The following is a 21725-nucleotide window of genomic DNA, read 5'->3' as shown; positions in this document are numbered from 1 at the left end:
TAACACGAAACAGTTCAAAGAATACCGACTCTAACAAAAAGTTAGAAAAAACACCGTAATTGTAACGCATATAACAGATGACCGTATTTACACTAGTCAGGAAGAAGTTGCGTCTCAAGATTTACTTCAGTGGCTCTTGCTCGAGTTCGAGTGTTCCCACACCCCTATTCGGAACGCCGTTTGGTGCCCATCGGAGATCTGATGTTATCTACAATGATTCTCGTAGCCACACAGACAAGAAAAACGAACAAGTTGCGAGAAAGCTAGAGAATTGAAAACAATTGTTTTTACTTGCATATATATCGTAAAATCAAATAAATATCTACTTGCCACAGAATGCTGTAAACGCACCTGCCATCTTCCAGGAAGGATTTATTGAATTTCAAAACGAAACACTGACTGCCATCTGGACATCCATTAATGTCGCCACCCATGTACACCGATCTCTCTATTGTTCAGAAATTGGTAAAATTACTACTTCGGGCTCAGTCATTTTACAGAATTTACGAAGCAGTTCATAAAACGTTCTCATAAAATTGTTAACGCAAAATGTGATCGAATCAGCACTTATCCTTTCGTTGACCCATATATGCTTATCAGAGTAACGGAAAAACGTATGACCAGAACACAACACACTGACCTGTCGTGTGGACCACCAACAATAACTCATCAGAGCAACACACTTACTGACGAGGCAGTAGATTATGAATCAGCGATGATTGGAACGGAGTAATTCCTATTTATTTCTTGCTCTTTGTTGTATACAGTATTCAGTCAGAATTTTATTACATAACTAGTACGAACGATACCAAAAGAAGTTGTACAACTACAAAGGGAGCACGTACACTGATATGTTCTTAAGTGAAGTTGCTGTCTAATCTTATCGTCATGAGATGGGTATCAAAAAGCAAAATGTTTAGCAACATGATCAAGTATTAAGAATATACTCACCTGGCAGTCCATGGGACTGTAAAAACACTCACGAGGAATAGACAATAATTTATGCACGCAGGTTACGGTTATTTAAACTGTTCTTGATGATTCTGTGAGCTGTTGTATTTTCTGATACGAAGGTAGTTGTGATACTGAGATGGAAAAAGAGTCTTCCGACTGCAGTAGCTGAAATGAGATGACCCGCCGCACGGCGCTGCCGGCCGCCAGGCAGAAAGTCTGCAGCCTGCTAGTAAGTCTTACCGTCTGGCGCCACACCGGCGATTCGCAATCCTTTGGGGGGCAAAAAGCGAGATACAGGAGGTGTAAAAAATTATGAAGTGACTTATGTTCTGTGCTTCTCTGAACACATCGACGGAGAAGTTAAATATCAGGTATTACAGACTAGCATCTTTTTCGTGTACAGTGTACACTAGAAAAGAGGAGTTGCAACATATATTAAAGTTGAACACATAGTCGTAAATATAGAAGCAAGCATCTCTTTTTGTAGATCTGACCCTAGAAGTAAGTCCTTGTGAGCTCCTGCTGAGGAATACTTCTCTCGTAACTGTAGCTGTCTACAGATTCCCTACAGAAAATTTGCAGCTATTTATGAGATACCTAGGTGCGTTATTGAGCGGCCTGTGAGACAAGAACAATCAGTTAGTAGCCTGTTGAGATTTCTTAAAGGTGTCCGATAATAAAAATTAACATGAATCATTATTTGACTGTTTCAGTCTGATTTCCGTTGTGAATTTTCCAACTGGCGCGCAGCGAGCTAGTGAGACGACCTGATTGATAACAATTTCGTAGACAGAGCTGAGACTGAAACAATATTGTTAATGGACTATCTGTCAATGACGCACAATTAATGGAAATAAACACTATCACAGCTTACAGCTCTGAGGCAGGCTCATACAAAACAGTGAAGCTTGTTAATGAGAATAGGATACAACATTTTAAGACTAAGTTAAAAGGAATAGTATGAAATTAAGTATAAAGCAAATTCAATATATTCCAAGGTAAATTCATGTCAATAATTGAAAGTACACTCCTGGAAATGGAAAAAAGAAAACATTGACACCGGTGTGTCAGACCCACCATACTTGCTCCGGACACTGCGAGAGGGCTGTACAAGCAATGATCACACGCACGGCACAGCGGACACACCAGGAACCGCGGTGTTGGCCGTCGAATGGCGCTAGCTGCGCAGCATTTGTGCACCGCCGCCGTCAGTGTCAGCCAGTTTGCCGTGGCATACGGAGCTCCATCGCAGTCTTTAACACTGGTAGCATGCCGCGACAGCGTGGACGTGAACCCTATGTGCAGTTGACGGACTTTGAGCGAGGGCGTATAGTGGGCATGCGGGAGGCCGGGTGGACGTACCGCCGAATTGCTCAACACGTGGGGCGTGAGGTCTCCACAGTACATCGATGTTGTCGCCAGTGGTCGGCGGAAGGTGCACGTGCCCCTCGACCTGGGACCGGACCGCAGCGACGCACGGATGCACGCCAAGACCGTAGGATCCTACGCAGTGCCGTAGGGGACCGCACCGCCACTTCCCAGCAAATTAGGGACACTGTTGCTCCTGGGGTATCGGCGAGGACCATTCACAACCGTCTCCATGAAGCTGGGCTACGGTCTCGCACACCGTTAGGCCGTCTTCCGCTCACGCCCCAACATCGTGCAGCCCGCCTCCAGTGGTGTGGCGACAGGCGTGAATGGAGGGACGAATGGAGACGTGTCATCTTCAGCGATGAGAGTCGCTTCTGCCTTGGTGCCAATGATGGTCGTATGCGTGTTTGGCGCCGTGCAGGTGAGCGCCACAATCAGGACTGCTTACGACCGAGGCACACAGGGCCAACACCCGGCATCATGGTGTGGAGAGCGATCTCCTACACTGGCCGTACACCACTGGTGATCGTCGAGGGGACACTGAATAGTGCACGGTACATCCAAACCGTCATCGAACCCATCGTTCTACCATTCCTAGACCGGCAAGGGAACTTGTTGTTCCAACAGGACAATGCACGTCCGCATGTATCCCGTGCCACCCAACGTGCTCTAGAAGGTGTACGTCAACTACCCTGGCCAGAAAGATCTCCGGATCTGTCCCCCATTGAGCATGTTTGGGACTGGATGAAGTGTCGTCTCACGCGGTCTGCACGTCCAGCACGAACGCTGGTCCAACTGAGGCGCCAGGTGGAAATGGCATGACAAGCCGTTCCACAGGACTACATCCAGCATCTCTACGATCGTCTCCGTGGGAGAATAGTAGCCTGCATTGCTGCGAAAGGTGGATATACACTGTACTAGCGCCGACATTGTGCATGCTCTGTTGCCTGTGTCTATGTGCCTGTGGTTCTGTCAGTGTGATCATGTGATGTATCTGACCCCAGGAATGTGTCAATAAAGTTTCCCCTTCCTGGGACAATGAATTCACGGTGTTCTTATTTCAATTTCCAGGAGTGTACTTTAGTAAAATGGTATGCAGAAAACCTATTCCAAAAACAAATGAGGCATTGATAATTAAAGATCTTAAAATCTTACGTAAGAAGAAAAGGGAAAATTGTCAACAGGTCAAAACAAGTCAAGTTCCAACGCTACTCCCATTCTACAAAAAAAACTGCAATATTTTGCGCAAAAATCTTTAAAATGTCCAGAAATATTAACCTCCTAACAGACATTACTAATCCAGAAAATAAGATTAAAACTTCATACAATGTTGTGAAATGGGAGACATGACTAAAATTTTATACTATATTGTGAAATGGGAGACACGACAATCAGTCAGTGTACCAGATACCATAACAATTAAATAAAAATCCAATTTTGTGGCTGATATTCCATCAGTTACGAGTATTCTTAAAAATCACATTCTAAATATAGCAGCAAAAATAGGAGTAAGTGGTTCAGTTGAAGAAGTAAGGGAATATATCAAAAATGCCATTCCGCAAAACTTTAAGTTACTATAAGTACACTAACACCCTTCACTGACACTAGGAGAATTATAGACATTCTAAACAAAAGAAAAACTGACATGGTGTTGATGGAATTACAAACAGAATTTTGTAAAACTGTTCTAACTTAGCAACTAGCGTCCTGACTGATGTATGTGATGTATGACTCTGACAGGGAATTTTCCCAGACAGAGTAACATATGTAGCTGTTAAGCCTGGCTGGCCGCTGTGGCCGAGCGATTCTAGGCGCTTCAGTCTGCAACCGCGCGACCACTACGGTCGCAGGTTCGAATCCTGCGTCGGGCATGGATGTGTGTGATGTCCTTTGGTTAGTTAGGTTTAAAGTAGTTCTAAGTTCTAGGGGACTGATGACCTCAGATGATAAGTCCCATAGTGCTCAGAGCCATTTGAACCATTTTTTGTTAAGGCTGTTTACATGTGAAGAAGGACTTACATAAGTATCGTCCAAATTCCTTACTGTCATCTTTTTCCTAAATATTCGAAAAAGCAATGTATTCATAAGCAGGTTCACAGTCAAGTAGAAGCAATTTACTTAGCACATCACAGTTTGGTTGGCAGAAGGCTGCTCGACTGAGAATGCAATTTACACATTGAGTCACAAAGTATAACAGACCATAAATAATAAAATATCGGCAGTTGGTATTTTTTGTGATCCTCTCAGGGCGTTTGACAGCGTAATCTTCTTATTCCCACAGAAAAACTTACGATTTATGGCACTAATGGTTTTACAAGCAGCTGGTTTGAATCAAAGTTGCGCTGAATAATTCAAACAATGTTGGAAGGTGAGAAAATTTTCGTGATTGGGGAGAAACAAAGAAGGTAATCCAACAAGCTTCAACTTTTGGTCTAGAAGGATTGCTTATAAATTTGAATAATCTTCCACATAACACGCATAAAGCATAAATGTTGCTTTACGCAGATAATACTGTTGATATAATAAATTCCAATAGAGAGAGAAAGCACCAAAATTTTGTGTTGCACACCTTTGATGATACGTAGAAATGACATGCCGTAACACAATATGTGTTACAATATGTCACTTCTACACTGCTTCAGCTCTAACTAGAGTCATACCAGCAACTGATGTTGAAAATGAACACGAGTCAGTAAATAGGGTACAAAGGAAGACCGTCTGCCTCTGAACGCCGCACGTGTCACAGCTTTGTGTGGTCCAGTTGCCGGTGCCCGGCAGCGGACGTGGGGGCGGCGCCCCTCCCACACGCCCTCAGTCGAAAGCGTCAGCCGCCGCTCATCGCTCTGGAGAGTACAACGTACCTTGCTGCTGTTGAGTGACGCTCCACATAAAGCGGCTGCGATTTGTATTTCACGCTCGACGCCAACGGCGGCAGACGCACTGTTTTTATATGATGAATACCGTATTACACTAAATGCAACACAGGAATGTCGCTCAACATTAATTTTATAGTTCGTGGTTCAATTTTATTCGTAATGCTTTATATAGCGTTTCTTTTCCTTTTAGAAGCGACTGTTGAAATTTTTCGCCAGAAAACGCAGGCACATGCACATTTTGATGTCCATCAATGAATTCATGGAGAACTTAGTGATGTTCGAAAGTGATATTTAAGATATTCAGTGTAAAGTCAAATCAGCAAAACTGGCCGCTTTGGAAGCTATCCAGAGTGGAAGGAATTTGCTAACGTTGTTGTCAGCAAACGTCTACAGGGGGTGCCTAATTGCTATTAAACAGAGGGCCGCGCGGGGTAGCCGCGCGGCCTGAGGCGCCTTGTCACGGTCCGCGCGGCTCTCTCCCCCCCCCCCCTCCCTCCCCCCTCCCCCCTCCCCCGCCGTCAGAGGTTCGAGTCCTCCCTCTGGCATGGGTGTGTGTTGTCCTTAGCGCTAGTTAGTTTAAGTTAGATCAGGTAGTGCGTAAGCTTAAGGACCGATAACCTCAGCAGTTCGGTCCCATAAGACCTTAACACAAATTTCCAAATTTAGTACAGAGGAAGTTCAAAAACATAAAAAAATTAATTTTATTACATGTGAAATTTCATCAGTTTTTCACTAACTATTGGATGTATTTGTTGCTATAGGTACACTTTTCTTCACAAGTAAGAGAGATTCTTCGATGAATTTTGCACAGCATACAAACCGTATTTACAGGTGTACGAAACTGTAGAATTTTCCAAATCTATTAAAAATTGTGGTATAAATAGAGATAATTAACTATAAAATTAGAGTTTTTTATAAACATGAAGTTTAAGATGTAACAGCTCATTCATTTTTTCATAAATTAAATAAATTCTAGAGTTTCATACACCTGTAAGTATGGTTTGCATGTTGTGCAAAATTCGTCGAAGAATCTCTCTTACTTATGAAGAAAAGTGTAACTATAGCAACAAATACAGGCAATAGTAAGATGAAATTTCACATGTAAAAAAATTTATTTTGTTATGTTTTTGAACTTCCACTGCTATGGGTGTGAATCCTGAATCATTCCTGGCCATGCTGAAAAAGCTTTATGAATTTATTTGTAAAAGTATAGACAGTGCAAATTAAAATGTCCTGTGGTGTTTCTCCCGCTCCATTTCGACCCATTTGACGACCTACACCCTTAAGTGAGAATAATTCGGAATATTTAATCTAAATGACGAGATAACGTGGGCTGACTTTACCAGGATAAATCCGAACCAAAGTAAGAAGTAAATCACAGTCACATAGTTGCCAAACGTATTCTACAAGTTCACCAATTCTCCGTCAGACTAGCGACAGCCAGAATACGGCTGCTCAGCGGATGTGGATCTTGCTCCTTGCTCGACGGGAATCCTCGCCATACGAAGAAGCACCGGCGCCGCCTGCCACTGCAGTGACTGGGAGCAGAAGTACCTGTTACAGGCCAGTGAGTTCTACTCGCATCTCTGTAACCATGATTTGGATCTAAAGCGTAGTTATTAATAGTATCCAGATGCACCGACTACAATTCGAACATCATAAACAGAGGGCCAGGAAAATTATTTCGGCGGTCTCCTCTTCTCTCGCTGTCGTAAGATATTTTTGTTCTCCTGCAATAAACTGCAAATTACAGAACTCATTACCTTCAGCGATTCGCTTTTTTGGCATCACCAAACGCTACTACACTAACATTATAAGTAAATAACATTCATTTTAACATCATATACTTGAAAACAGTTTTCCTTAGGCAACATTGTCACTGATCCCATAAAAACCAATGTGAGAAAGGATATCGTCTAATTGTAAGGATTTCGATACAACCGCTGGTGATGCTTTGTCAACAATAGCGAGTAGTGCCTGATGGATGAGCTTTTCAATTGTCAGACAGCTTAAGACAGAGGAACCAAAGCAACAAGAAGACGTGACCCTAGGCGAGCGTGAGAGGGAATTTCTGTACGGCGTCTCGCAGCTGGCGCGTGTTCCACGTAGCTTATTTCTCGGCTGTTTCACACTGACTAGTCCTCTATGCCCACAACATTCACATCTCAACTATTTACGTTCAACTGTTAAAAGAGGCTGCTGTTCTTAATATTACAACACTTGGGGACGGATCTGACTCAGTGGACTGTGCTAATTGTAGGTTCATTTCATCTTAGAGACTATTGGAAAGCTTTAATCACGCTTTCAAGATACTCACAGCGTACATGAACTTGTCGCCTGAGAGAACTTCTCTTCGGCTGTTGCTTAGCTTAAAAGTCGAGCGTCACATACTTGGGTAAAACCAGAAGGTCAAACAGACATGGAGACTAGACACCTCACTCTTTACATCACCATGGAAAAACTTAAAAAGTTAAGCATTGGTAAGGCAACGCATTTAGACGAAATAACGGTGGTGAAATAAATGAAACTTATCGAAATGAAAACTAAATCATTCCTACCGTAAGTACTTCCGTTCTGAAATCGCCGCTGCTCAGCTACCAAACGCTAAATACGTGTAACTGAAGATCTCGTCGAGTCGTTTTAAAGACTTTGGTAACTCGAGGTGGCGCTGGCGAGTGTCTGTCACCACCCAGTACCAGTGTAATGCACTCCCCAGTTACCATCCTACAATTTCATCGAGAAGTTCTGCAAAGATAGAATTTTAGGAAGACGATCAAAAAAAGAGAATAAAAAAGTTCACAAATAGCAGGAATGAAGCATGTCAGTTTCCGCGAAATCAAGACGGGCTAATCTTACTTTAATACGCCTAAATTGGAGTGAATTCTGTTCCTCTGTGTTAAATCTGTGATATAGCATTGGACACCCCTGTAGACGGTTGCTGACGCTGACGTTAGCAACTTACTTCGCTCTGGGTAGCATCAAAAACGGGCAACTTTACTCGTTTCAATCCAATTGAATACCTTAAATACCACTTTCGATCAGCGTTAAGTTCTCTATGAACACATACGTGGACCTCAAAATGTGCAGTGTGCCTACACTGCTATAGAGAGTGCACTGCCAGGTATTACACAGTTTAGCGCATACATTTACCGTAAGAAATCAAATCACAACAGCAAAACTTATTGCACCACAGTTACTGAGTGTTGTTTGACGAAAAGAAACGAATTTCTGGCGAAAAACTGCAAGAATCGCTTCTAAAAGGGAAAGAAACGAGATATGAAGCATTACGAATAATATTAAGCATTACGAATAATATTAACCGAAGTAGTAAGGTAGTCAGACTGGACCACAAACATTACTATAAAATTAATATTGAACGATATTAATGTTTTGCATATTAACGTAATACAATATGATCATATACGTAAAAACAGATTGTGTGTCTCCGTTGCTATCGAGCGTGAAATGCACATCGCAGACATTTTTTTGTAGAGCATCACTCAACAACAGCAAACTAACAGCGCCAGCAAGTGGGGCCCGGAGACCTCTGAAGTACGCGGCGTTCAGAGACAAGCAGTCTGTCAAGTGTTTCGCAAAAATGTTGTTAAACGAAACTGTTATTAGCGGTGTGTTAGAAAGAGAAATATATGTTTATTTTATTGTATTTTATACGCCCATTTCCGTAGAACCAAACTCAGAAGCACATCTCCAAGGTCATGGAACGTGTCAATACACGAAATTACAATATAAAAGTAAAAACAGATAAAATAAAATGTTTACCAACCCAAAAAAAGACGAGCCTTAACTTCATGTAAACGCAGTCAATAATATAACATGCAACAAACAACCACCAAAGTTTCTGAACACGAAATATGGAAAAATAAAAAGGGTTTCTCAGTGTAAATACTTGGGGCAAATCATATAAGAAAATGTCTGGAGAAAGCTGCAGACAAAGTTATCTGTCAAAAAATACCAACTGCATTCAGATTAACACAAAATATTTATAATAAAAAATCATTTTCTAAATTCAGTAAAATTAGGCATTACAGCACTGTAATCAAACATGAATGTCTTCATGAAGCAGAAACTTTAATTTTAAATAGAAAGAGGGATACCGAAGAAACTGAAAAGAAAGGAAGAAAAATTATTACGAAAATATTAGGCCCAAAAATTACTGATGGAGAAACTTATTGGCTGAGAAGTAATAAGGAAATAGAAGAATACACAGACATACATGGGGACATGTGAAAACGAAGATTTGAATTTTACGGGCACATTAAAAGAGTGGTACCCACTAGGCGACAAAACAAATAGTAGAATTCTAGGAAAACAAAAGTAAGGCCAAAACTGAGCCAACGAAATGGATCGCTGGGATGGAGGAGGATCTTACAGTAGCCAGTATAACTCAGGCAGACGTTACAGATGGAAAAACGTTCAGACAAAAGATGTGTGGTTGGAAAGTGGGTCAGAGGGAAATCAGAAAACGGACTAGAACACTGTGGTCTGATGAAAGAAAGAGACTTCATTCTGAAAGGATGAAACACATTTGGACACAAAGGAAGGCCATCTATGAAATTCGACATTGATTAATTGTACCTCGCGTAGTCCTATTGAACCCATACGTTAATAACAGTAATAACACAGGAATCAGCTTAATTTTTCAAGGAATTGCTCAATAGAATAGAAGGAGTGACCCATGAGGAAACCCTTCAGCTTAGATTTGAAAGCGCGTGGATTACTGCTAAGATTTTTTAATTCTTGCGGAAGCTTATTGAAAATGGATGCAGCAGTATACTGCACACCTTTCTGCTCAAGAGTCAATTAAGTGCGATCCAAATGCAGATTGGATTTCTGCCTAGTATTAACTGACTGAAGGTTCCTAATTCCTGGGGATAAGCTGGTACTACCGTGCGACTGCTACGGTCGCAGGTTCGAATCCTGCCCCGGGCATGGATGTGTGTGATGTCTTTAGGTTAGTTAGGTTTAAATAGTTCTAAGTTCTAGGGGACTGATGACCTCCGATGCTAAGTCCTATAGTGCTCAGAGCCATTTGAACCATTTGATAACATGATACTGTTAACAAGAAAAGTCAGTAAAGAATATACCTATATTGAGAGGCCAGTGTCAGAATACCCAGAGCAGTGAACAGGTATCGACAAGAGGTTCGCGAACTTACACCCCTTATTGCCAAAACCGCCCTTTTCTGACCCAAAAATACCCTTCGAGAACGGGAAGAGTTACCCCAAAATATAATACCATACGTCAAAAGCGAATGAAAATAAACAAAATAGACTACTTTGTGTAGAACTACCACTTACTTCAGATACCCTTCGAATAGTAAAAATGACAGCATTACGTCTGAAAACATCCTGAACGTGGACTTTCCACGATAGTTGATCCTCTATCTGAACTCCTAGAAATCTGATGAAATCATATGCCCATTCTGTGAAATTAAAACGTCGGGGTCTGTTGAATTGTGCGTTAGAAACTAAAAACTGAGTCTTGCTGTGATTTATCGTTAGTTTATTTTCTACAAACCATGAACTTATATCATGTTGCAATATTTGAAACAGAGCCAATATGCACACAACATCCTTTTGTACCAACCTAGTGCCATTAGCAAACAGGAATATTTTAGAATTACCCGTAATACATTTATATAAATAAGGAACAGGAGTGGCCCCAGCACTGATCACTGATCCCCGGGGCAACCCCCCTCCCCCCCCCCCCCATTTTACAGTGCGCCACACCCATTCTCAACATCATGGATAATCACCTACTGCAGTCTGTTGTTGAGGCACGAGGTGGAACCAATTGTCCAATTGTGAGCTAATCCCCGTATTCCACAATAGTCCAACTTCTGGAGCAATATTTTATGATCAACACAATGAAACGCCTTAGTTCAGTCAAAAAACGTGCCTAGCGATCGAAAGATTTTGTTTAATCCAACCAGTACCTTACAGAGAAAAGAGAATATAGCAATTTCAGTTGTTAAACCACTTTTACAACCGAACTGTACATTTGATAGCAAGTTATATGAAGTAAAATGATCAATTATTCTTATATACACAACGTTTGCAATAACTTTAGCAAACATTGATGGCATAGCAATATGTCTAAAATTGTCTACATTATCCCTTTCTCCATTTTTATAAAGCGGATTTACTACTGAGTACTTTAATCGTTCAGCTGTGTTACCGTTACACAAAACATTTCAGCAATCAGACGAAAGGCGCTATAAAAATTTAGGCAACAAACTGTTTCGAATGCGTGGGTTTCATTTAGATGATGCGCTGTTTACTGCTTTTTTACAGTAGTTTATTGGGCAGTCTACACATACAATTAACTTAGTTGAAGTAAGGACAACAATCAAAAGTATGACATAGTTTGCACACATGAAAATAGAATTAATTAGAATAAGCACAACAGAAATTTCTGAATATCCGTGCAAACAGGAAGTACATTTTTCGAAAAGCAATCAGTGTGACAATCAGCTTCAGGCTAGTGGAGACAAGGTGGGTAGGGGTCGAATCCAGAGTCCTGGCCACGATGCCTGAATCTTCCTCCCCGTCACTGAGTTGTTACCTCGCATGGATCCTGAAAGTGAGACGCAACCTTCCGAAACAGCGGCTCCAGAGGCAAGGCAGACAAAGACTTCGAGAGCGGGCTGCCCTGTGGCATTCCCCGACGGATGGTAATGGGGGGGCGTCAGTCGCTCACTGACAACAACCGAATCTGCAATGCCCGTGAACACGTTCGATAGCACTGTATGAGCCTCAACCGTGAGCCCGATCATCTCCAAAATCCAAAGTAGAAATTCATGATTTACACGATCGAAAGCCTTATTGAAATACAAAAGGGTAAAGGCGCAATGGACAGAAGTAACAGCAGCGACCGAATCCACATCACGGTATTCGGCCAGAGGCAGACAGCTCTGATACTCGCCGACAACAGGCAGACATGCAGCTATTTTCCGCCCTTGCCGCTATCTTACAATCAGAAGTCAGTAACATGAGATGATGAAAAGTATCAACTGTATTACTACCAAGATGTTTAGGTATCAACAGATTTTTCATTCCTCTGGAACCGAACGGGCACAACTCTCCCCCCCCCCCCCACCCCCCCTCCCCCCCCCCCCTTGTCACCTCATTCAGCTTGCACGTAAATGTGACGCCCAAGAGGGGCCAAAATCCTCGTGGAGCCCATCCATATAAGATCATATACGTCATCTGGGTGAAAGGAGGCCAAACATTCAGTGTTCTGCCCAAGCGTGGGTGGCCTAACTAGGATTCAAAAGCGGGGTCGAAGCGAAGCTAGGTATACGCACGTCGTAAAGATTAACATTGTACTGATATAAAGCGTGAACTAAGTCAGCTTGTTCTGTCAGCTGACGTCCGTCGGCTGCAGTATGAGAAGTTGTGCAAGAGCGGCGGTGAAAGGTTTGATGTCAAGGCATACGGTATAAAGAAGTCAAATCCTCCGCACCTGCAACCCTTCCATCTGTAGCCGCTGCATCTGCAATAATATAGCTTTAACACATCGTACATTTGTAATCCGCAGGGGGCGCGATCCGCACCGTCATGCAAGTGAAGCAACAGAGAATTACAAAATTGACGAAATCCCTCGCCGTAATAGGACAATAAGTGATCAAATTTTGATGGGGTTTCGGTTTAGCAAGGCCAGTCCACTATTCCAGAGCGGTAGAGTATCTCCCAGCAGACCGAAGACTACACTCCCACATATCATCGTGTATCACATCATCGAGAGAAGGCTCTGCCAAGTGAGGGACATTTACCATCCTCGAGGAGGGGAATAGTTTCACCGGTGTCCGATCAAGCTGGACAGTGGCGGCCAATTCACAGTGATCAAAGAAGCTAGGAATAACGTCGACTACAAGAACGCGATGGCGCAGCCAATCCGTTACGTGGAATCGCAGTAAAACGAGTAAATTTGACCAACGTCGGACGGCTATGTGGTGTCACCGCCAGACACCACACTTGCTAGGTGGTAGCCTTTAAATCGGCCGCGGTCCGTTAGTATACGCCGGACCCGCGTGTCGCCACTGTCAGTGATTGCAGACCGAGCGCCGCCACACGGCAGGTCTAGTCTAGAGAGACTCCCTAGCACTAGCACCAGTTGTACAGCCGACTTTGCTAGCGATGGTTCACTGTCTACATCCGTTCCCATTAGCAGAGAGGACAGTTTAGCATAGCCTTCAGCTACGTCATTTGCTACGACCTAGCAAGGCGCCATATTCAGTTACTATAATCTGAACATATAATATTGTGAATCATGTACAGTCAAGAGCGACGTTCATCATTAACGGATTAAAGTTAAGTATCAAACTAATTACGTCCGCTTTCTGAATTCTAATTCCTTGTCATGTTCCAGACCTCACGTCAGTATAGTCCTTCCCTCCTCACGCCAGCCTGCGTGAGCTAAAACAAGTGCATTTCGGCCTCCTCAAGTAACACGGTGTTGGCTCTTCAGCCAACCCAACAGTCTACACCATCAAATACCTCTCAAGTGCTTCGAGCGTACCAACTCGTTTAAATTCCGGCAGTAATTAAAATTGGGAGACTGACCTACAGGACACAAAACGCAGTTGGCAGGCGTTGCAGGCGGACGCAACGGATAAGCGCTCGGAAGTAAACAGCAGCGGCGTAGCGTTGTGAGTTGTTTTGTATACGCTGTAACGCTCACCATAATTTTCGGACTGTGTCAAGTTTTACAGTGTTGTTCTAGATATGGTACTTGGTAGAGTTTTCATTCGTTTCGTGTCTTCTGTGATTTAAAACCTACGTTAAGCGAAAATCGGTGGTTTGTTTATAAGCTAGTATCAACCTCTGGTCGCCGTATAATCGTGTCGTGTTGTCTTGCATCCATTGACAGTGTTATAAATAATTTCCTGATGGGATCAGTTTAAGATTGTTGTTTGAAAACACCGTGCTTTTATACTTTTCATTCGCTTTGTGTGTACTACTACGTAAGTTCAAGGAACTTCTGCCTGACGCCTAGAAGTTATCTGTACAACCCACCGAAAGATAAGTTTAACTGATTATTACTTTACTACAGTTTAAATTTGTTGCAGTGCTTTTTAATTCACTGTAAGAGTAGCATCATGTGTGACAAATGTGGATGTTGCCGTAGGTTAATTGGTGTGGAAGAAGAATGTCAGGACAGTGGGTGGGTACTTAATTTTGCAGCGGAGAAGCTAAAAATGTTTCATACGAGGCTCTTCCATTGAGTTGCAGATTATGTAGTCGATTATGGTGGAACAGGGAAGAAATATGTGTGCCAGCCAGGCATAATTAGGAATGGTATATGCTGACTTAGATGTGATGAAGGGAGAAAGAGACAATAGGAGCCGGGAGAAGGTGATAAGTAATAGGCCAAAGTAGAAAACCTCAGAAATCACATTTCAGATTCCGGTTACCAATTAGTTTGATTTCTTACCTGAAACAGGGAAAGAGCCTCAACCAGTGTTTGAGCTTAATAGGGCGCAGCAGCAGACTCGTAGGAACGACTTTAATGCCAGGTCACTAGAAAAGTCACATAGAAAGAAAAGAGTCTTGCTACGGGGAGCAGTCATGGGAGAGGTGTAGGCCAATTGCTACAGGAAAAGCTAGGCGCAGAATGCCAGGTCACAAGCAAGGTGAAACCTAGCGCCAAGCTTAGTCAGGTGACAGAGAACACAGGGGCCTTGTGCAGAAATTCTGACAACGAGGATAAAGTACTTATTGTGGGGCGAGCAGGAAACAGCCTGGCTAACAACCTACGTGACCTGGAGAAACCAGGAGCAGCAGCAGCTCACAGTCCTGTGGGGTTTGTCGAAGTTTTGCACCGACAGGACCAGCCCTGGGCTAAGCGGCTGTTAGAAGTCTGAACAAACAGCTTTTGACTAAAACAAAGTCTATATGGGGATACTTCAATCATGGCCTGCACCTAACTAGGAGGGGGAAGGAAAGATAGCTGAGCACCTTGTAGAATGTGTAAGGGGGGCCACACACTCACAAGACAAAATCCTTGTGATTACTGGAGTCAAAGGGCCCATTTTTTTAGGTTAGAGTCAGGGTACAGACGGAGAGTACTGAAAGAAATTGGAGCAGTACAAGACTGTAATACATTTAAGTTTCCAGAAAAATAACATTAATTTGCTTCATGAGAATATTTGTAGAGGGTTGAAAAACAAGATAGCTGAGCTTATTGTATGCCTAGAAGATGTGGAAAATTCTGAAGGGATAGATGTTCTGTGCCTCTCTGAACACCATGTAACCACAGTGCTGGAGAAATTAAATATAATGAATTACTGACATGCATCGTTTACGTACAGAGTTAACAAGGAAAAAGGGGAAGTTGGACACAAATTCAAAAATATTGAAACAAATAGATTTTATGTTGATCAGAAGCTAGAAGCATATGCTTGTGAATTGTTACTGTAGGTTACTTCTCTGATAATTGTAACAGTCTATAGATCCCCTCTAGGACGCTTTCAGCTATTTATGAGAAATATAGATGCGTTATTGATCTATCTGTCAGACAAAAAGAAACAGTTAGTAGTTTGTGGAGATTAAAGCGTAGATTCCTTAAAAGATACAGACAGATAAAGTGAACTGTAATTATTATTTGGGTTTTTGAATCTTATTTCAACAGTCAGTTTTCCAACTCGTTTGCCAGAAAATAGTGGGACAGTGCTCAGGCTGAAACAATTAATGTGTACCTAGTTACTAATGGATTATCTGATCATGATACACAATTAACAGAAATAAACAGCATCGGATTCACAACCTGGAGGCAGGTTCATACAAAGCAGTGAGGCTTATTAAAGAGAACAAGACACAGCGTTTAAGAGTAAGCTAAAAGGGGTAGTAGATACATCTAGAAAGAAATGTTAATGTCAAATTCAGTTTATTTCACAGTAAATTTGAGTCAGTACTTCAAAGTTGACTTCCTAAAAAATTATCCAAAAGATGAATTAAAAAGCAAATAAGTTGTAGACAACTAAGGGAATTAAAATCTCATATATGAAGAAGAGAGAAATTTGTGTAAAGACCAGAGTAAGTCAAGATCCGACATTACTTGCGTACTACAAAAAAATACTATAGTAGTTTAAGGAAAGTCAATAAAATGTCCAGAAGTACAGGGTTATTACAAATGATTGAAGCAATTTCACAGCTCTACAATAACTTTATTATTTGAGATATTTTCACAATGCTTTGCACACACATACAAAAACTCAAAAAGTTTTTTTAGGCATTCACAAACGTTCAATATGTGCCCCTTTAGTGATTCGGCAGACATCAAGCCGATAATCAAGTTCCTCCCACACTCGGCGCAGCATGTCCCCATCAATGAGTTCGAAAGCATCGTTGATGCGAACTCGCAGTTCTGGCACGTTTCTTGGTAGAGGAGGTTTAAACATTGAATCTTTCACATAACCCCACAGAAAGAAATCGCATGGGGTTAAGTCGGGAGAGCGTGGAGGCCATGACATGAATTGTTGATCATGATCTCCACCACGACCGATCCATGGGTTTTCCAATCTCCTGTTTAAGAAATGCTTCTCCGTAAGATTTTTCAAACCGTCGGCTGTGGTACGTTTAGCTCCCTGCTTGCTTTATTCGTCGACTTCCGCGGGCTACGCATGAAACTTACCCACACGCGTTCAACCGTTTCTTCGCTCGCTGCAGGCCGACCCGTTGATTTCCCCTTACATAGGCATCCAGAAGCTTTAAACTGCGCCTACCATCGCCGAATGGAGTTATCAGTTGGTGGATCTTTGTTGAACTTCGTCCTGAAGTGTCGTTGCACTGTTATGACTGACTGATGTGAGTGCATTTCAAGCACGGCATACGCTTTCTCGGCTCCTGTCGCCATTTTGTCTCACTGCGCTCTCGAGCGCTCTGGCGGCAGAAACCTGAAGTGCGGCTTCAGCCAAACAAAACTTTATGAGTTTTTCTACGTATCTGTAGTGTGCCGTGACCATATGTCAATGAATGGAGCTACAGTGAATTTATGAAATCGCTCCAATCATTTGTAATAACCCTGTATGTATGTCCTGACAGAAATAAATAACGCAGCTAATAAGATTAAAACTATATGGGACATTGTCAAACAGGAGACAGGACTGCCAGTCAAACTACAAGATTCCATAACAATTAAACAAAATAATAATGTTGTGACTGATAATTCACAAGTTGCAAGTACTTTTAACAAACACTTTCAAAATGAAGCAGAAAATATAGGATTAAATGGTTCAGTTGAAGAAGCAAGAGAATATATGAAAAACGTCGATCCACAAAACTTTATGCATTTAGAAGTAGTACCAGAATCCTTCACTAAAATTAAAACAATTACATAAAAATTATTAAAAAACAAAAGCTCCTGTAGGGTTGATGAAATTTCAAACAGAGTTCTGAAAAGTTGCTCCAAGTTAATAAGTAATGTCCTTAGTGATACACGAAATGAATAACTGGGACAGGGAATGTTTCCAGACAGATTAAAATATGCAATTATTAAATCGCTTCATAAGAAAGGTGACATGAAAGACTTCAACAATTATCATCCAACTTCCTTACTGGCATGTGTTTTGCAAAATATTCAAAATAGTAATGTACTCAAGGATTGCAGGAATGTTGCTCGACTGAGAATGTTATTTACACCTTCACTCAGTAAATAGTACAGTCTTAAATAAATCACATCACCAGGTATTTTTTGTGATCCATCCAAGGTCTTCGATTGTATTTATCATGGTACTCTCTCAGAAAAAATCAAGTTTTATGGAACTGTTGGCTTTCCCAGCAGCTAGTTTGAATCCGACTTGACACACATCTGCAAAATCTAATTCCTCTAGGTGTGTTCCAGAGCTCAGTTTTATTTCTCTTACTTTATCCATTGCTTGCGTCATTACAAGATTCAGTACCATATTAAATTGTATCGGTGAGAGCATTCAGCCTCGCTTAGCTCCTGTTTTCACTGCTATTGCATCTGAAAGGATACCTTGATGTTGAACCTGGCATGTGTAATTTTCACATATGCACTTGACAAGAGCAAGTCTTTTCTTGGAAATTCAAAAAGTTTGCAGTGAGCTCCATATCTTTGTTCCAATTATACTGTCAAATGCTTTTTCTAAATCAACAAACCAACTTTGATTCCATCAGGATCCGTTGTGCACAGTGCCCGTAGAGTAAAAGGAAGCAGAGGCACACAGCAATCTGTCGAAATCACATTAGCTTTTATTATTCTTGCAAATCTAGATTTCTGCTGTAAATAGCCATCTTTAGTGTATTTTCGTTATACGAGGATCGCCCAGAAAATAATGCACCTCATTTCTTTCTTCGGCAGTTCTTTATTGAACATAACGAGAATTACACACGCGAAAGAGTGGTGTTTTATCTACACACCCTATTTTTTCACGTAATCTTCATCCCGTTCTATGGCCTTCCTCTAGCGCTAAACAAGGGCGTATATGTCCTGTCGGTGCCAATCCTCGAATTTCTAAGAGTGCAGGTAATTCCATCCACATTTCCTTTGCTGATTGACAGATGTAGTGCCAACTGCCGAGTTGTAATGCATCTGTCCTCGCGAATGACAACATCAGCTCGCTGCAACATTCCAGGTGTGACAACCGTGTATGATCTCCCCGACAGCAGCAAATTGTGGAGCTCCGCCGAACCGCCTTCTGGTGACCTCACCCTCCGTGCCCAGCGACTAACTGTACTTCTGTCGACAGCAGATGATCCATAGACTTCGCACAAGCGTTTGTGAATATTCCCCACAGTTTCTTTCTCTGCAGTGAGAAATTCAATGACGGCACATTGCTGCTAACGTACATCACCTACAGACGCTTTTTGAAACTGTCCTGCAGCTACGCTATCTGTCGGAAGTGACGGAAACTTGGCGCGCTCACTCAGGAGACTTCAAATAATACATACCTAACGTTTCACATTCGTAACATTGTTTTCAGCTTAGGAAAAAAAAGCAGTGTATTACTTTCTGGGCAACCCTTGTATTTCAACAGACTCGCAGCGTTTCATGTTAGCATATATTCTTACAGATGTATAGGCAGAAGGACGCTGAGACGGTGTCGTTCTGCCTATTCACGCGTAAGAACAAATTTCTATTTTGTTCCGTCCTTCGATCGCCTGCGAAAAGGAAACCACAGTGAAATTCATGAAAGTTTTATTTGAAAAACTTAGCTTCACCTTCCAGCTATATCTCGACATAACCGTCACTGCGATCAGACATTTTTCATAGCGTGGTACCAATTTTCCGATACATGTCACAACAGAAGACAGCCGCCTGTGATTCCCCAGCTCCCTACGCTGGTCTGTCGCGGCTGTTAGTGGGTGCTCGAACACTTCCCATCGTAAACGCCGAAGGAGCGTCTTCGTTGCACCTGCAGTATGCGGCCGAGAATTATCACGAAGGAGGAAATGAACGACAGTTATGTCAAGTAGGCTGCATGAAATCAGGCAAAGCATTTCACACTTGGCGGTAGACACTAGGCACCTTTACATGCTCACTGTGCGCTCAGAACTGAAAAGTGCGACGTGACGCGATAGCTGTTGTACTAGACACATTGCGAGACACATCAGCACAAAGTTTCATCGGGTTTTCAGTGTGGTTTTAATTTTTTGATCATTCGGAGGTTAAAAAAAATAGTACTCGTTTATAACTGGTGTACAAAACTGAAGGACAAAATTAACTTCCACAAATCGGGTGACTGCCAACAGCTCAATGAAACATGTACCGTACGTGGAAAGGGTTGCTACAGTTAACTACAGAAGGTAACTGGATGAAATACGCAATGAGATGAACAGAACTGATATGTCTGCTCAAAGAGGGCGGACAATGGCAAGAAAAATACTTTGATATAAGTAATAAAGTATCTAATTTATACGATAATCACTCTCCTCTAAAACCATTAAAAGTAAGGAGGAAAGCTGCACCATAGGGCCCCCCTAGACAGGTCAGGCGTGCACTACACACCGGAAGCAGCTACTAGGGTAGCAGAGTACGTGTGGCGTGCACACGGGGGTTTTTTAGGTTAGAGGGACTCCCCCTTGGGCGAAACGATAAAATACCTGACGGCTTACCAGAGAGGACATTATCATCGTTGATAAAGAACGTCCGTCCTCAGAGACCAAAAACAGGAAAAGTCAACGTAATATTGGTAAACTGCAGGAGTATCCAGGGCAAGGTTCCTGAATTAGTATCTCTTATTGAAGGAAATAGTGCGCATATAGTATTAGGAACGGAAAGTTGGTTAAAACCGGAAGTGAACAGTAACGAAATCCTAGACACAGAATGGAATATATACCGCAAGGATAGGATAAACGCCAATGGTGGAGGAGTATTTATAGCAGTAAAGAATTCAATAATATCCAGTGAAGTTATTAGCGAATGCGAATGTGAAATAATCTGGGTTAAGTTAAGTATCAAAGGTGGGTCAGATATGATAGTCGGATGCTTCTATAGACCACCTGCATCGGCAACCGTAGTAGTTGAGCGCCTCAGAGAGAACCTGCAGAACGTCGTGAAGAAGTTTCGTGATCATACTATTGTAATAGGGGGAGACTTCAATCTACCAGGTATAGAATGGGATAGTCACACAATCAGAACTGGAGCCAGGGACAGAGACTCTTGTGACATTATCCTGACTGCCTTGTCCGAGAATTACTTCGAGCAGATAGTTAGAGAACCAACTCGTGAAGCTAACGTTTTAGACCTCATAGCAACAAATAGACCGGAACTTTTCGACTCCGTGAATGTAGAAGAGGGTATCAGTGATCATAAGTCAGTGGTTGCATCAATGACTACAAGTGTAATAAGAAATGCCAAGAAAGGAAGGAAAATATATTTGCTTAACAAGAGTGATAGGGCACAAATCGCAGAATATCTGAGTGACCACCATCAAACGTTCATTTCTGAGGAAGAGGATGTGGAACAAAAATGGAAAAAATTCAGAAACATCGTCCAGTACGCCTTAGATAAGTTCGTACCGACTAAGGTCCAAAGCGAGGGGAAAGATCCACCGTGGTATAACAATCATGTACGAAAGGTACTACGGAAACAAAGAAAGCTTCATCATAGGTTTAAGAGTAGTCGAATCATAGCTGATAAGGAAAAGCTGAACGAAGCGAAAAAGAGCGTAAAGAGAGCTATGAGAGAAGCATTCAACGAATTCGAACATAAAACATTGGCAAACAATCTAAACAAGAACCCTAAAAAGTTTTGGTCATATGTAAAATCGGTAAGCGGATCTAAATCCCCTATTCAGTCACTCGTTGACCACGATGGCACCGAAACAGAGGACGACCGAAGAAAGGCAGAAATACTGAATTCAGTGTTCCGAAACTGTTTCACTGCGGAAAATCGTAACACGGTCCCTGACTTCAGCCGTCGCACGGACGCCAAAATGGAAAATATTGAAATAAACGATATCGGAATTGAAAAACAACTGCTATCACTTAGTAGCGGAAAAGCATCCGGACCAGACGAGATACCCTTAAGATTCTACAG

This window comes from Schistocerca serialis, chromosome 7 (assembly GCF_023864345.2).
Source record: "Schistocerca serialis cubense isolate TAMUIC-IGC-003099 chromosome 7, iqSchSeri2.2, whole genome shotgun sequence".
Taxonomy (NCBI): domain Eukaryota; kingdom Metazoa; phylum Arthropoda; class Insecta; order Orthoptera; family Acrididae; genus Schistocerca; species Schistocerca serialis.
This window is presented reverse-complemented; position numbering follows the sequence as displayed.